This window comes from Chlorocebus sabaeus, chromosome 24 (assembly GCF_047675955.1).
Source record: "Chlorocebus sabaeus isolate Y175 chromosome 24, mChlSab1.0.hap1, whole genome shotgun sequence".
Taxonomy (NCBI): domain Eukaryota; kingdom Metazoa; phylum Chordata; class Mammalia; order Primates; family Cercopithecidae; genus Chlorocebus; species Chlorocebus sabaeus.
The window spans coordinates 4,915,416-4,933,400 of NC_132927.1; the positions used below are offsets into that span (position 1 = coordinate 4,915,416).

The 17,985-nt window shown below is 36.6% G+C and overlaps 1 pseudogene; it reads right to left on the reverse strand.

Moving 5' to 3' along the window:
- Positions 1-5,385: 5,385 nt before the first annotated feature.
- Positions 5,386-6,082, reverse strand: LOC140710026 (transcription factor BTF3 pseudogene; annotated as a pseudogene).
- Between the last annotated feature and the right edge of the window lie 11,903 nt (positions 6,083-17,985).

Consider the following 17,985-nt stretch of genomic DNA (forward strand, 5'->3'; position numbering starts at 1 on the left):
GCATTGATAATATTTTATAGTCTACTATCTCTGCAAGGAGATTATTAGATTAGTAATTTTCCACCATCATATTCTTGAAAAGTATTCTGAAGTAATTTCTGAGAATAAATTTAACATTACAAGATATCAAAACTAGAGACAGTTAAAAAACAGCGAGGAAGTATTATGAGCAATGTAATGCTGAAAAGGAACAACCTACACAAAATTGCAAAATGCCGTGGCACAATGTATCAAAGTCTCCAAAACTCTGTGCAGAGGAGAATGAATCCATTTTAATCATTTAAGCACCTGGATATGTGTCTGGAGTTTAGGAGACAAGTTGAGCTGTAATTACAGATTTGGGGAGTGATCACTAGCTACATAATACTGAAGAAACAGTGACCGTATTCTGTGGGTCCTTGTTGGAGCATTAAAATAATTTTCTCTTTATTCTAAGAGCAATGGAAACCATTGACAGATTAGTTGCAAGGAGTTGATATTATAAGGTTTTCCCTTTGAAAAGCTCACTAACTGCACTGAAAAAAAAAAAAAAGATTGGAATAGGGAGAAAAGGTATTGAGGAAAATAAGTTTAATGACTATTCTATAGTTCAGATGAAAACTATGGCAACTTGGACTATAGTGATTTTGACGAAACAAGTAGAAAGATTTATAAAATATTGAGGAATTATATCAAGTGGCCTTACTGACAGATTGATATTTAAGATAAAAAAAAAAAAGCACTTTCTTCCGGCCTAAGTAACTAGCACATGACAGTGCTATTTTCTGAACTAGGGAACTTGCACATCATATATTCACTAATTTTTTTTATTAATGCTTACTTGGTAAGTGTGTAAGCCTTGAGAGAAAATTAGTTTCTACATTTAAAACCTCTGATTTTAACATTAGCATGACTATCCTGTTTAGATACACAAGACTAACCAAGGTGCTCCAGTTGTCTACTACTATCATAATACCACTTAAATTGCAACTATGAGCAATCATGTTAACATTGTTACTCCTGTCTCACCTCAAATTGTTTCATCCTAAATTGCCAGTATAACTGCAGCTTCAGGTACACAACTCAGCCTTTTTCTGGGTATAATTTCCTCTACATTTTTAAATTACTTTTAGCATCTTCTGTCACTAAGTGAACATCTTCCTTTAAGTCATCCTTATTGCTGATCTTACAGGCTATCCTAAAACTATTCACCTATTATTAGATGCAATATTATGCCAAGCAATGACCTATTGCTACAAGAGGAGAAAAATGTTATAATATGTATTTGTACCATATACATAATTAATCATACCAAAGACAGAACACAAATAATATTTAGTATAAGACCCTGGACAAATTTATTTTTTTCTTAAAACATTGATAATATTCTTTGATTATTGCTTTGTGTTACATTGACTTTTGTGACACTACCTAATTGCTTTGTTTCATTTATTTTTTAAAAAGTCCTTCATTTTGATAGAGATCATATAAACACATTTTACAAGAGGTCTACTCCTAGAAGTTAATTCAAGCAGAAAATTTTAAGCTGTAAGACTACAAAGGACAGGTTTTCAGCCCTTAAGATTAAAGATAATCATTTAGTAAAACTTAAATTACAATATGCAAGCAATACTAAGGCTACACAAATGTGATTCTTTAGGCTACATAACAGTTATTAATTATATTTTACTATATGATACACACCACACCTATGTATTTTAGTGCAACTATAAAGGAAATATTCATTACTTCAAAACATGTTAAGGCAATTACATACAAAATATTAAAATAGGAGGCTTAGAAGGTGCAAAGTTAAATAAAAGCAAACACTTATTTCTAGGGACTTTAGAGGAAATAAAAGATGTAACAAAATAACCCTGTACAGTGATTTCAGACTACATTTAAACTGAGATTTGTGTAAGGAATAAAACAGATTTTATTCTTTCATTCAACAGTTACTTTCTGAGTGCTTATTATACTATAGAACATTTCACAGCTTATCTGTTGAATTGAGTTTGACCTTCTTAATCTTTTTACTTGAGATAGAAGTCTCTACAAAATCACTTATATTATAAGAGAAAGAAGACTTAACCAGCTCTGTCTATTTACACCCAGAAGACTAGTATTCAGTGCTTAGGAAAAGAGAGGGTGAACGATTTGCAGAGAGAGAGAGAGGGAGATAAAAAATAAAGTGAATAAAGGAAGGAATGGAGGAAAGAAGGGAAACAAATGAGAAAACAGAAAAAGTAAAAAATAATAATATAACTAAATTGTTCTGTAAATGTACCAGAGCAAAAAGCTTGCTCTTCACCAGTCCCTACCTGCGACAGAATAAAACATTGAAAGAGGAGACAATATTTATCTTATTTCTCCCTAGACCACCGAGTAGTTTTGGTCACATGAAGACTCCAGTTTATGTGTTTTGGTGCCCAATGGGAAAAGACAAAAATTGTAATGTTGCCAGATAGAAGTCCTTGGTGCCCAGTAGAAAACAGCAGCTGGCCGGACAGGGACATCTTGCCTGGACTGTTTGGTGGTATCCAGGGATGCAACAGTCATCAATAGCACTCAGAAGAAACAAAAGTGGCTCCAAAGAGAAAAACAGGATCCAGAAAATACCTTACAATTTAGCAGACACAACAAGACTGCCCATTCCATAATATGTGATCACCCAGTCAATCTGTCAATGAAAATATATAAAACATTCACTGGGGACTCCCAGAAAATTAAAGAGGGAAATGAGTCTTTTCAAACAATACAAGATCCCACATGAGCCAAGTGAAATCTTGACTTTTATTATAAATATAACTTCATGATAGACCTGAATAAATAGATGATCCTGATGGACTCTTAAGGGAAAAGCAGAAGGGAGAGTTTATTTCAATCCTCACACAAGTTCTTGAGAAAGATGTTTATATGTTGGGCTTGCTGTCAACAAAAGAGAAAAGGAGCAGCATCCAGTAACTTTTTCACTGGTTCTAGGGCAAGAAGAGAAGTGGTTTGGCGATAAAGATAACATGGTGACTCCACTTGGGTCGTGGTAAGAAAATTAATGGGACCACCTCAACTGCTTGATCGGGGAAGCTGAGGAGTTGAGTCAAGCCTCACAGAATAACCTGAAACAAACAACAGGATGTGCACCAGACATGGAAAGTCTTCCTGTCGAGTTTGGCAGTCTTTTTATGGTGTTTCTCTGTAGTTCCTGTCTTCACAAATGAGAACTTGTGCTTCACTAATTCATCTTTCCTAAGCAGCACTTATTTATCAATGTCCCAAGTGCAGCTGTATTTCTTAGTGCATCAAAATAGAACTATCACATTTTCAGTCATTTTGGCAGCATTTCTTAATAAGAACTAATTTATTTTTGCTTTTGTAAAACATTGAGTACAAAAATATTCTGACACTTGTTTTTCTGTCTTCACATACCAGTGTAATTATAAATCAATGTTTTAAAACTCTCCTAGGAAGCTGTAACACTGTAAGATAAAACTCTATGAGAGCAGAGATTGTTATCTGCTTTGTTCACTGCTATATCTCTAGAGCCTAAAACCATGTTTAACGCAGGTTAGAGTCTAAATAATTTTTAATTAATCAACACAAGTGATTAATAAGTTTAAGGTAGAATTTAAGAAGTGCCACCAATTTTCAGAGTGACGACTATTTATTTTCAGAGTCTGCAAATAGTAGAGGTGAGTATTCCTGGCTTAGGAAGACAGGGATCTCTAAAATAAATCCTGAAGAATAAAGAGGAAATGATTCATTAAGATATGATAAGAAAACAACAGTACATGTAGAAGCCAACAATGTAATCTAAGTCCCTAGTGTTAAAGAGTACATCGTGTGTACGAAGAAGAGCAAGCAATGCAGGGAACTGGAACCTGAAAGAGAGAAGGGAAAAATAACACTGGAAGGGCAGATATGGTTAAGGTCATTGTAAGGTAAATATAGAGCCCTGAATGGCAAGCCAGAGGATGTGAATTTTATTCTGTCAGTGTGTAGAAGCTGCTTTGTTTCTGAGCATGAATGTGAAAATCATATCCAATTCATAGAAAAATTAATCTAGCAGCACTTCAGATTGATGAGGACAGAGATGGAGGCAGAAAGTACAATAGGAATGCATTTCATACCATTAATGGATGATCTAAAAACAAAACCTAATAGGAGGGGATAGTTCCTTCCTATTGAATCCATCTGATTTTAAAGAATGTGAGTTTTTATAGCTTACTTCAAATGAAAAAAAGATTAAAGGAAAAATGCTGTAAAACCAAGGATTGTGGTTTTCTTAGATCATCTGTGAAAAACTGATTCTTTCTTATTCTTAAAGGCCTTTAGGCACCAACTGTAGAATAGTAAAACAAAGACTAAAAATAGCTTTTAGTGTAGAAGATAAGAACACAGAGAAAGAAAAAGCCCGATGGCAATAGACTTCAATAATATGAGAAAGGTGTGTTTGGCAGAAAGAGCAAAAAAATTCAAGCAGGAGATGAGAATGCACAGTGTGATGAGATATCTTCAAGTGGTTACTGAAAGGAACAGTCCAGGCTAAACAGTACACAATCCATTAGGATGCCTATATTCTGGAAAGAGAGAGTTTAAGAAAAAAGTAAAGTTCAGTTATAGGAATTTGTAATAAGGGCAGTACAGCTTTAACAATTGATTATATAAATCTCAAGCAAATAAGAGGATTCGTCTTTCATCTTTCTGAAATTCCCAAGAAGAAACCAAAGGAGCCAAAACATTGAGGTCACAAGAGCAAAAATAAAATACTGATATAAAATAGCTCCATCTAGATAGAAAACTATTACCAAAACATGTGAAGTGGGATTAGAGGGCAAAACTAAACTCTCCAACATGGATTTGACTCCCATTTCCTGTGATTTCGCTACTTTAGCCTTGACAATGATCTGTCTTCTAGTTGAAATGCTATTTTGGCATTATTTGATGAGACAGCAAGCTCCCCTGCATGAGTCTAGTTTCCATAGTTTTGAAGTATAAGTACTGCAATAGGAGTGTAACATCTGACTTAAATACTAAATAATTCTGAACATAATTTTATCTCATACTATTCACTGTTGTTTGACATTTCAAAGGTATGTGTTATTATTTTCTAAAAATCATTTGTATTATGTAAAGGGGAAGTGTCTGAATCTGACTATGTTCCAGCAAATAATATTTTTAACCTTTGTTTCAAACTTTATCCCCAGGCTCCTTCAACTTCACTAGCTGCAAAGAATGAATTGTGTATAAGCAAAAATGAAAAAAGCCGCAGTGTCCGAGGGGCTTGGACTTAAACATATTGGAGTTCTAGATTTTATCAGATCCATAAACAATTTTTTTAAAGTCATAATAAAATGTCAGCTGCCGGTAACTTCTTCGAGTTTTATCGTCTTCAGGAGTTGCCTCGATTCAGTTTGGCTCATTCTTGGAAGCCTCATCAGAATTCTCCACAAGATCTGAAACTTCATCATTATTATCCTCTCCAGTAGCAAGTGGTGCTTGTCCTCCCACAGGTTGTTCGGGCAGATCTTCAGGCAGTCTCCCTTACCTAGTCAGTCTGTGTGTACCAAGCTGGTTTAAGATGCTGGGTACAATTTCTGTCAGCTGTTTCGTCTCAGCGTGGCCTGTATTGGTGAAAGCCTTCCCTGCCAGAGATGGCCAAACTTTAGGGTTGTTAAAGTGGATCACTGTTACTTGGTTTATAAACATATTCACCTCTTCAATACCAGAGATATTGTTTATCCCTAACTTCTTTAAGGAGAACTAAAGTTTTTTCTTATCATCTGTTGTGGCTGTTCTATGAACAAACTTCTTTCTGCGAGCAGTTCTTTTGCACACTTATGCATGCAGTTTGGCGAGTTTTTCTTGGTTCATGATTGCATCTTTCATCTTGTTGGAGCTGACAAGGGTCTAGTTGGGGAATTAGGATGATGCTCCGGGAGTCTGGTGGACCTGCTGAAAGAAGACGCATGCATATGGGGATCCAAGGGGGCAGTTAGAGGGTACCAAATATTTTTTAAACTGAATTGATTTTCAGGTAACTTTGTACATACACGGTTTATATGTTATATCCTGAGGACTCTCAGGATATAAACACCTCCTATTAGGTCCTACCTCTCAACACCGTTGCATTGGGGATTAAATTTCAACATTAGTTTTAAAGGGTACAAAAACACTCAACCCATAGCAGCCATATACTACGATGTTCTGAGAATTGTTCCTATTTACTTTTCATAAACCATGCTGCTATGGTTGAAGGGCAGTAAGGAAATTCGCCATTGTTTAACCACAAAATAAGAGCAGAACATGAGAACCAGCCTCAGACAAGTGAGCTCTGGCTTTTACCTGGAGACTGAGCAGAACACATGATTGAAGCTGTAAGAAACCCGGTCAGGAGAGACATGTTGTCCAGGGAGAAGAACTGGGAAGAAAAGGATACCTGAAAACCTGAGTATTTACCAAAAAAGAAATTGAGTTAACCTGAAAGTAGTGGCATTTTAAGCAAGTAAATAATTTGAATATGTGTGTTGAATTCTTCTGCATACACTGACACATCTTGCTGCACGCTGGAAAAAATTGAACTAATCCATAACATTGGATTGTCAAGACAAACTCACACCATTCAGATATCACACCCAGTAGCATGCTTTAGTAAATAAGTTTAAGTATATGTAAAATCAGCAGTTCCAAGATGGCCGAATAGGAACAGCTCCAGGCTACAGCTCCCAGCATGAGGGACATAGAAGACAGGTGATTTCTGCATTTCCACCTGAGGTATCGGGTTCATCTCTCTGGGGCATGTCAGATAGTGGGTGCAGGACAGTGGGTGCAGTGTACTGAGCAAGAGCTGAAGCAGGGCAAGGCATTGCCTCACCTGGGAAGCACAGGGGGTCAGGGAATTCCCTTTCCTAGCCAAGGGAAACTGTGACACACAGCACCTGGAAAATCAGGTCACTCCCACCCTAATACTGCGCTTTTCCAAGGGTCTTAGCAAACGGCACACCAGGAGCTTATATCCCGCACCTGGCTTAGAAGTTCCCACACCCACGGGCCTCCCTCATTGCTAGCACAGCAGTCTAGCAATGAGATCTAACTGCAAGGCAGCAGCAAAGCTGGGGGAGGGGTGCCCGCCATTGCTGAGGCTTAAGTAGGTAAACAAAGTGGCTGGGAAGTTCGAACTGGGTGGAGCCCACCACAGCTCAAGGAGGCCCACCTGCCTCTGTAGACTCCACCTCCAGGGATAGGGCATAGCAGAGCAAAAGGCAGCAAAAAACTCTGCAGATTTAAATGTCCCGGTCTGGCAGCATTCAAGAGAGTAGTGGTTCTCCCAGAACGGAGTTTGAGATCTGAGACCAGACAGACTGCCTCCTCAAGTGGGTCCCTGATCCCTGAGTTGCCTAACCAGGAGGCACCCCCCAGTAGGGGCAGACTGACACCTCACATGGCTGGGTACCCCTCTGAGACGAAGCTTCCAGAGGAACGATCAGGCAGCAACATTTGCTGTTCAGCAATATTCACTCTTCTGCAGCCTCCGCTGATGATACCCAGGCAAACAGGGTCTGGAGTGGACCACCAGCAAACTCCAACAGAGCTGCAGCTGAGGGTCCTGACTGTTAGAAGGAAAACTAACAAACAGAAAGGACATCTACACCAAAACCCCATCTGTATGTTACCATCAACAAAGACCAAAGGCAGATAAAAGCACAAAGATGGGAAAAAAACAGAGCAGAAAAGCTGAAAATTCTAAAAATTAGAGTGCCTCTCCCCCTCCAAAGGAACTCAGCTCCTCGCCAGCAATGGAACAAAGCTGGATGGTGAATGACTTTGACGAGTTGAGAAAAGAAGGCTTCAGACAATCAAACTTCTCCGAGCTAAAGGAGGAAGTTCAAACCCATCACAAAGAAGCTAAAAACCTTGAAAAAAGATTGGACAAATGGCTAACTAGAATAACCAATGTAGAGAAGTCCTTAAATGACCTGATAGAGCTGAAAAACATGGCACAAGAACTACATGACAAATGCACAAGCTTCAGTAACCGATTCAATCAACTGGAAGAAAGGGTATCGGTGATTGAAGATCAAATGAATGAAATGAAGCGAGAAGAAAAGTTTACAGAAAAAGAGTAAAAAGAAATGAACAAAATCTCCAAGAAATATGGGACTATGTGAAAAGACCAAATCTACCTCTGATTGGTGTACCTGAAAGTGACGGGGAGAACGGAAACAAGTTGGAAAACACTTTGCAGGATATTATCCAGGAGAACTTCCACAAACTAGCAAGGCAGGCCAACATTCAAATTCAGGAAATACAGAGAACGCCACAAAGATACTCCTCAAGAAGAGCAACTCCAAGACAAGTAATTGTCAGATTCACCAAAGTTGAAATGAAGGAAAAAATATTAAGGGCAGCCAGAGAGAAAGGTCAGGTTACCCACAAAGGGAAGCCCATCATACAGATATCTCGGCAGAAACTCTACAAGCCAGAAGAGAGTAGGGGCCAGGATTCAACATTCTTAAAGAAAAGAATTTTCAACCCAGAATTTCATATCTAGCCAAAATAAGTTTCATAAGTGAAGGAGAAATAAAATCCTTTACAGACAACCAAATGCTGAGAGATTTTATCACCACCAGGCCTGCCCTACAAGAGCTCCTGAAGGAAGCACTAAACATGGAAAGGAACAACCAGTACCAGCCATTGCAAAAACATGCCAAAATGAAAAGACGATCGATGCTAGGAAGAAACTGCATCAACTAATGAGCAAAATAACCAACTAACATAATAATCACAGGATCAAATTCACACACAACAATATTAATCTTAAATGTAAATGGCCTAAATGCTCCAATTAAAAAAAAAACACAGATTGGCAAATTGGATAAAGAGTCAAGACCCATCAGTGTGCTGTATTCAGGAGACCCATCTCACGTGCAGAGACACACGTAGGCTCAAAATAAAGGGATGGAGGAAGATCTACCAAGCAAATGGAAAACAAAAAAAAAGGCAAGGGTTGCAATCCTAGTCTCCAATAAAACAGACTTTAAACCAACAAAGATCAAAAGAGACAAAAAAGGCCATTACATAATAGTGAAGGGATCAATTCAACAGGAAGAGCTAACTATCCTAAATATATATGCACCCAATACAGGAGCACCCAGATTCATGAAGCACTCCTTAGAGACTTACAAAGAGACTTAGACTCCCAAACAACAATAATGTTTGGGAAACTTTAACACCCCACTGTCAACATTAGACAGATCAACAAGACAGAAAGTTAACAAGGATATATAGGAATTGAAATCAGCTCTGCACCAAGAGAACCTAATAGACATCTACAGAACTCGCCACCTCAAATCCACAGAATATACATTCTTCTCAGCACCACATCGCACCTATTCCAAAATTGACCACATAGTTGGAAGTAAAGCACTCTTCAGCAAATGTAAAAGAACAGAAATTATAACAAACTGTATCTCAGACCACAGTGCAATCAAACTAGAACTCAGGCTTGAGAAAGTCACTCAAAACTGCTCAACTACATGGAAACTGAACAACCTGAATGGCTACTGGGTACATAACGAAATGAAGACAGCAATAAACATGTTCTTTGAAACCAATAAGAACAAAGATACAGCATACCAGAATCTCTGGGACACATTTAAAGCAGTGTGTAGAGGGCAATCTACAGCACTAAATGCCCATAAGAGAAAGCAGAAAAGATCTAAAACTGACACCCTAACATCACAATTAAAAGAACTAGAGAAGCAAGAGCAAATACATTCAAAAGCTAGCAGAAGGCAAGAAATAACTAAGATGAGAGCAGAACTGAAGGTGATACAGACCCAAAAAACACCCTTCAAAAAATCAATGAATCCAGGAACTGGTTTTTTGAAAAGATCAACAAAATGGATAGACCACTAGCAAGACTAATAAAGAAGAAAAGAGAGAAGAATCAAATAAAAATAAAATAAAAAATGATAAAGGGGATATCACCACTGACCCCACAGAAATAAAAACTACCATCAAAGAATACTATAAACACCTCTATGCAAATAAACTAGAAAAACTGGAAGAAATGGATAAATTCCTGGACACATACACTCTCCCAAGACTAAACCAGGAAGAAGTTGAATCCCTGAATAAACCAATAACAGGGTTTGAAATTGAGGCAATAATTAATAGCCTACTAACCAAAAAAAGTCCAAGACCAGACGGATTCACAGCCAAATTCTACCAGAGGTACAAGGAGGAGCTGGTACCATTCCTTCTGAAACTATTCCAATCAATAGAAAAAGAAGGAATCCTCCCTAACTCATTTTATGAGGCCAACATCATCCTGATACCAAAGCCTGGCAGAGACAAAACAAAAAAAGAGAATTTTAGACCAATATCCCTGATGAACATCGATGCAAAAATACTGAATAAAATACTGGCAAACCGAATCCAGCAGCATATCAAAAAGCTTATCCACCATGATCAAGTGGGCTTCATCCCCGGGATGCAAGGCTGGTTTGACATATGCAAATCAATCAATGTAATCCAGCGTATAAAAATAATCAAAGACAAAAACCACATGATTATCTCAATAGATGCAGAAAAGGTCTTTGACAAAATTCAACAGCCCTTCATGCTAAAAACTCTCAATAAATTCAGTATTGATGGAACATATGTGAAAATAATAAGAGCTATTTACGATAAACCCACAGCCAATATCACACTGAATGGGCAAAAACTGGAAGCATTCCCTTTGAAAACTGGCACAAGACAGGGATGCCCTCTCTCACCACTCCTAATCAACATAGTGTTGGAAGTTCTGGCCAGAGCAATCAGGCAGGAGAAAGAAATAAACGGTATTCAATTAGGAAAAGAGGAAGTCAAATTGTCCCTGTTTGCAGATGACATGATTGTATATTTAGAAAACCCCGCTGTCTCAGCCCCAAATCTCCTTAAGCTGATAAGCAAATTCAGCAAAGTCTTGGGATACAAAATCCATGTGCAAAAATCACAAGCATTCCTATACACCAATAACAGATAAACGGAAAGCCAAATCATGGGTGAACTCCCATTCACAATTGCTTCAAAGAGAATAAAATACCTAGGAATCCAACTTACAAGGGATGTGAAGGATCTCTTCAAGGAACACTACACCACTGCTCAATGAAATAAAAGAGGACACGAACACATGGAAGAACATTCCATGCTCATGGGTAGGAAGAATCAATATAACAAAAATGGCCATACTACCCAAAGTAATTTATAGATTCAATGCCACCCCATTAAGCTACCAATGACTTTCTTCACAGAATTGGAAAAAACTACTTTAAAGTTCATATGGAACCAAAAAAGAGCCTGCATTGCCAAGACAATCCTAAGCCAAAAGAAGAAACCTGGAGGCATCATGCTACCTGACTTCAAACTATACAACAAGGCTACAGTAACCAAAACAGTGTGGTACTGGTACCAAAACAGAGATATAGACCAGTGGAACAGAACAGAGCCCTCAGAAATAATACCACACATCTACAACCATCTGATCTATGACAAACCTGACAAAAACAAGAAATGGGGAAAGGATTCCCTATTTAATAAATGGTGCTGGGAAAACTGGCTAGCCATATCTAGAAAGCTGAAACTGGATCCCTTCCTTATACCTTATATGAAAATTAATTCAAGATGGATTAGACTTAAATGTTAGATCTAAAATCGTAAAAGCCCTAGAAGAAAGCCTAGGCTATACCATTCAGGACATAGGCATGGGCAAGGACTTTATGTTTAAAACACCAAAAGCAATGGCAACAAAAGCCAAAATTGACAAATAGGATCTAATTAAGCTAAAGAGTTTCTGCACAGCAAAAGAAACTACCATCAGAGTGAACAGGCAACCTACAGAATGGGAGAAAATTTTTGCAATCTACTCATCTGACAAAGAGCTAATATCCAGAACCTATAAAGAACTCAAACAAATTTACAAGAAAAAAACAAACAACCCTATCAAAAAGTGGGCAAAGTATATGAACAGACACTTCTCAGAAGAAGACATTTATGCAGCCAACACACACATGAACAAATGCTCGTCATCAGTGGTCATCAGAGAAATGTAAATCAAAACCACAATGAGATACCATCTCACACCAGTTACATTGGTGATCACTAAAAAGTCTGGAAACAACAGGTGCTGGAGAGGATGTGGAGAAATAGGAACACTTTTACACTGTTGGTGGGACTGTAAACTAGTTCAACCATTGCGGAAAACAGTGTGGTGATTCCTCAAGGATCTAGAACTAGAAATACCATTTGACCCAACCATTCCATTACTGGATTATAAATCATGCTGCTATAAAAACACACGCACATGTATGTTTATTGCGGCACATGTATGTTTATTGTGGCACTATAATCCCAAAGGATTATAAATCATGCTGCTATAAAGACACATGCACATGTATGTTTATTGCGGCACTATTCACAATAGCAAACACTTAGAACCAACCCAGATGTCCACCAATGACAGACTGGATTAAGAAAATGTGGCACGTATACACCATGGAATACTATGCAGCCATAAAAAAGGATGAGTTCATGTCCTTTGTAGGTACATGGATGCAGCTGGAAACCATCATTCTCAGCAAACTGTTGCAAGAACAGAAAACCAAACACCACATGTTCTCACTCATAGGTGGGAACTGAACAATGCGATCACTTGGACACAGGAAGGGGTACATCACACACCGGGGTCTGTCATGGGGTGGAGGGAGTGGGGAGGGATAGCATTAGGAGATATACCTAATATAAATGACGAGTTAATGGGTGCAGCACACCAACATGGCACATGTATACATATACAATAAACCTGCACATTGTGCACATGTACCCTAGAACTTAAAGTATAATAAATAAATAAATAAATAAAAGTATATGTAAAATCAAGAGGTTCAAGCAAAGCAAATGGAAGTCTAAATAATCAAACGCAACTCCCCAGGTTCTTCCTTCTCTTCTAGAAAGTGAACCACCAGCTCAGAATACGTGAGATTCAGAGAGTTCCTGACATAGCAAAAGTGTTTATACCGTAAAATATGTCCAGTTTTTTACTCCAGAGTGTCGAAGAGTCTTTGTGCTATTATCCAGGAAGCCATGCCTTAGATCCTGGGTTCTACTTACTATAATCTTTAACCAAGAACATCCTGTTAAGGGGATTTAAGACATAAAAATGTATTTGTATATTTATTCATAGGTCTAATTGAGATTAGGTCAGGTCACTTGTTTCTTTTTCTTTTTTTTCCAAATATTTTCTTCTTTGCACCTGTGCAAAATAGATTGTAGGCCAGCTGCTCTCTCTCCCATGCTGTAAGTAGAATTGTTGTAGAAGACTTTAAAAAAAATTAGTTCCTGCACTAACCCAGATTTGATTCCCCTTTCATGTGATTTTGCCAGTTTAATCTTGACAATGATCTGCCCTCTAGTTTAAATGATATTTTGGCATTATTTCATGAGACAGCAAGCTCCCCTACAGTCGTCTATCTTTCATAAAAATTCTGGATTTTTTTATGTTGATTTGAATGTATATTTTGGAAATCTTAATAATGTTCCCACATGTAAGAAAAATATTTAAACTGACATCAAGAGACAAAGAACATATTTAAACGGATAGAAATTCAGTAACTAATTGTTTAAGTTAAAACCATTTTTAAATATGCTATATTAAGGATAGAAAAGTCACCCAAACATGTACTATGAACATTTTAATGCAAGGTAGAAATTGAATGGATTCTACTGTCTACATACACAGGATGCATTTACATTAAGACTATGATGATTTTAAAAGACCTATATGCTTAGAGTTGTTAAATTAAGTAAGGAGCAGTCATAAACAAGAAAACTGATGTGTCATCCAGGAAACAGATGCTAAAATTAAACTTTAAAGTAATTAAGTCTCCTGTTAAATTTTAATAAAAGCATTACATTTTTCCTGCAACATTTGGAATGGGAATTATTAATACTTGCTTTGAAACAGTTTATCTTTTCTTTGATAGTATTCCTTATATAATTCTTCGTTGCGAATGTTAAAGAAAATTTCAGTACTGCCTATTTGACTATTTTTATGTTTCAAAAGAATCTCTTGGGATTGCACTTTTTTGAAATATATTTGAACTTTTTTGAAATATATTTGAAAATATATTGTATTTTACCCGAATGCTTAGATTCTAATGTGAAATTATATGATTCAAGGATTTTCTTCAAAATGATCTGGGATGATAACATAACTCCAACAAGATTTGAAATAAGTTGATAATTATTAATGTGATTTATAGGTGCTTGAGGTTTATTATATCATTCCTCTACTTGAGAAATTTATGCTTGAACATTTTTATAAAAGGCTTTAAAAGTTAAAAGTGGGCCATCAGGTATAACTCCCAGTGCAATCCCTCCCCCCTCCCCCCTCCCCATAATGGCTGCAGCACACCAACATGGCACAAGTATACATATGTAACAAACCTGCACGTTATGCACATGTACCCTAGAACTCAAAGTATAACAATAAAAAATAAAAAATAAAAATAAATAAAAAATTAAAAAAAAAAAAAAAAAGTGGGCCATGATTCCTGTTAGGTATTCTCTTGGTACCTTAGTACCTTCATTCTAAGAAATACCTTCACCATTTATTGCCAAGAATTTTCTTTTTCAGTTCTGATTTAACACTATAAGTTAAAAATATTTGATGAGCTGTTTATCTTGTTGTTTATGAGACTTGGCTTTTTATCCCATCACTCTGAGTCTCTCAATGCTGTTTACAAAAAAGTAATTTCCTGAACACTTCAAGAAAGAGCTTCGGACATTTCAATTTTGTTGTTACTATTTTAGAAAAAGGAAAGAGACTTAAAAACTTGCTCAAAGTCACAAAGCAATTGCTGTAAAAATCAGCCCGGGAAACCAAAACTTCATGGTCCTGGAAATGAGTTCTAATCATTGAAGGTTGCCTTGATTGAGACTAAATTTGAACTGTTACTTTGATTGAGACAGAATTAGATTATAGACAGGCCCATGCTTTCCCATGCTAGAATTCTTTTCTCTGAGATCTTTGGTATTTATGCACTAATTCAAATGAATCACCTCCAAATTTAAATTGAAAACATGTTTGGCAAGAACTACAGCTTTATGGATCCATGCAGAAACTTTCTGGGAGTGTTCTCTATCAGTCATAGTCCTATGACTCATATCGGTCATCATGAGTAATGCCTGTCAAAGTCATCACCATAGACCCTATCTGAAAAATCAATGCTATGCACCCTAGTGTGGTAAGTTGCAGTGGTTAATGAGATTGATGTTGTCATATCCAGGAGAACAGTTAAGTTCTTATAATTATTTTTAGACCTAATAGGGAGAGTATTTCCTATTCTGTTAGCCATAATTATTCTCTAATGAATAAATGATAAAACACTGAGTCCATATATTAAGCTTCGACTGAAATACATATTTTTCAGGGCTGATTTCAAGTTCATTTCATTAAAACAGATTTCCCAGGGGAACAGAATGTCAATGTACTGCCCTGAAAAAGAGGTTGAGATATTAAATGTGTTTACATTTTGCCACTTGCCCTTGATTAACCAAATGTAGTACAGAATATTTTGATTTAAAGTTCATAGTTCATCCAAGGTTCATAAACATCATGAAATTATTTCATACCTCACTCTGAAAAAGTAAAATGAAATGGTAATTGTCATTCCTATTTAAACATTTAATTTTTATGCTGTGTAACAAATTATCACAAACTTAAAGGCTTATAACAGTACACATTTATTAGTTCACAGTTCTCTAAGTCAGAGGTCCTGCTCAACATGGCTGAGTTCTCTGCTCAGAATATCACAAGGCTGAAATCAAGGTATCAGCCAGACTGAGTTCTTGTTTGAAGATCTGGGAAAAATCTCATTTCATGGTCATTCTTTATATAGACAAAATTCACCTCCTTGCTGTTGTAAGAGTCAGGACCCATTTTTCTTGCTTGCTATCAGCTAGGTCCATTCTCAGCTCCCTGAACCTGCCGACATTCCTTGCCACGTAACCTCTTTCACCTCCAAGTCAGCAGCTATGGGTCAAATCCTTTCATGCTTTCTATCTCTAATTTCATCTTCTGTAACTAGCCAAAGAAGAGGCTCTGCTTTTAAAGGGTTCAATTGATTAAATCTGACCCACATGAGTAATCTCCCCATTTTAGGGTCAACTGATTTGGGACTTTAACTGCATCTGCAAAGTTTCTTTGCGACAGTACTTAGATTACTATTTGAGTAACTGGGACAAGGTGTATATGCACCAGGGGCATTCTTAGACTCCTGCGTGTCACAAATTGTGTTATATAAAAATGAAATATTAATATATCTTCTGCATTCTGGTATTCATACCAAATTATCCATATGACAGTTCCTTATATACCTTAATAACTTATTAATATATACACTTCTATCAAGTATTAGAGATTGGAATTTTGTTTGGCTTGCTTTGGTTTTTATTTATTCCGGTTGTTTTTAAATTGCTTATTTTTAGTTGGAGATATATATATGTATGTATGTATATGTGTGTGTATATGTGTGTGTGTGTGTGTGTGTGTATCTCTCTTCAGTTGGAAATATATTAAAACCGTTATATACAACAGTTTTCACCTTTGTAATATAGACCCAGATTTTGCAATTCATTGTTTTGCCAATGTACCAATACAGTTAGGCTAAAGCATGCACTCTTATTTGCTAGCTCAGTGGCCTTCTAAGCAATTTTACAGGAACTCAATATGATTGTTTATGACAAATGGTAGTACTGTATATAGATTTAGAACAGTACAAATCTAATTGATTACTGAAAATAGAGTCTACAACTACACTAGTCTACTAAGTACTATCTGTAAATGAAGACTGTGATAATGGTCCTCCAGATCTCTGTGATACTAATACTTTGTTTAGTACAAGAATTTCTAGTTTACTCCTGAAATGAAAATAAATCTGATTGTTTTATTACTATCCTTCTCCTTTCTAATTATAGGAAGAATTTTTCTCTGAAAAAGTATTATGTAAACTCAAGGTCTATCATGACTCAAAGTTCCTTTGACTTATCAAAGTGGCTCAAAAATAATCATATTTTAAAACTTCGATTTGTATTGCGTTTGTATTGATTAGTGGCAGACATAGTTACACATGTAATAATATCTAAGAGGAAATAGCATATCATCATAAAAATTCTTGCCCTTAAGAAATAATGTATTTTCTAGGAAACAAGTTTTTTTACCATGTCCAAAGGAACTAAGTTTTTTGCATAAGAAAAAAACATTATTTCATAATTCTGTATATATTAGAATTTGGTCATGAACAGTGGTAGGGAAAACTCATTGAGGAGCTGGACCAGAAAAGGTAGATCTAAAATCAAATACAAAATAATTGGTTGAAATGAGCCTGAAATCCAGGGCCGCAAGCCAAGATAGAGATAACACCCAAGATGCCAAATCAATGAATCAGAACCAATATCCAAAGATACAGATTGTGGAAACACCTAGTTAAAAATAGAGTCTGCATACCAGTAAGGCTTCAAAAGCAAAGATCTTGACTGCATATAAAAAGAGTAATATTATAAACCATAAATCAGATTATTCTTAAATTCTTCAAAATCTCCCCATTTTACTTAGAATACAATTCAAATTCCCTGATGTATCTATCAGGATTCAGTTGGTAGAATAAGAACCACTCTATAAATATGTTCTATAAGGATTTAATTTAGGAATCAGGGGTTTACACAACTGTTTCGGGAGCTAGGGCTGCATGAGTCAAAGGAGCTGCCATTAGAGGATGGCAGCTGACACCAAAGCATGGAACACTAATGTTCTCAGGAAAATTTGTTTATTGCCTCGAACAAGATGCACTTAATTTTTTTATACTGTTCTTGTATCCCAAGACCCTGCTAAACATGTTAATCAGTTACAGTCATTATTGGAGTGGTTTTCTACATAAGGCATCATATCATATGAGAATAAAGAAG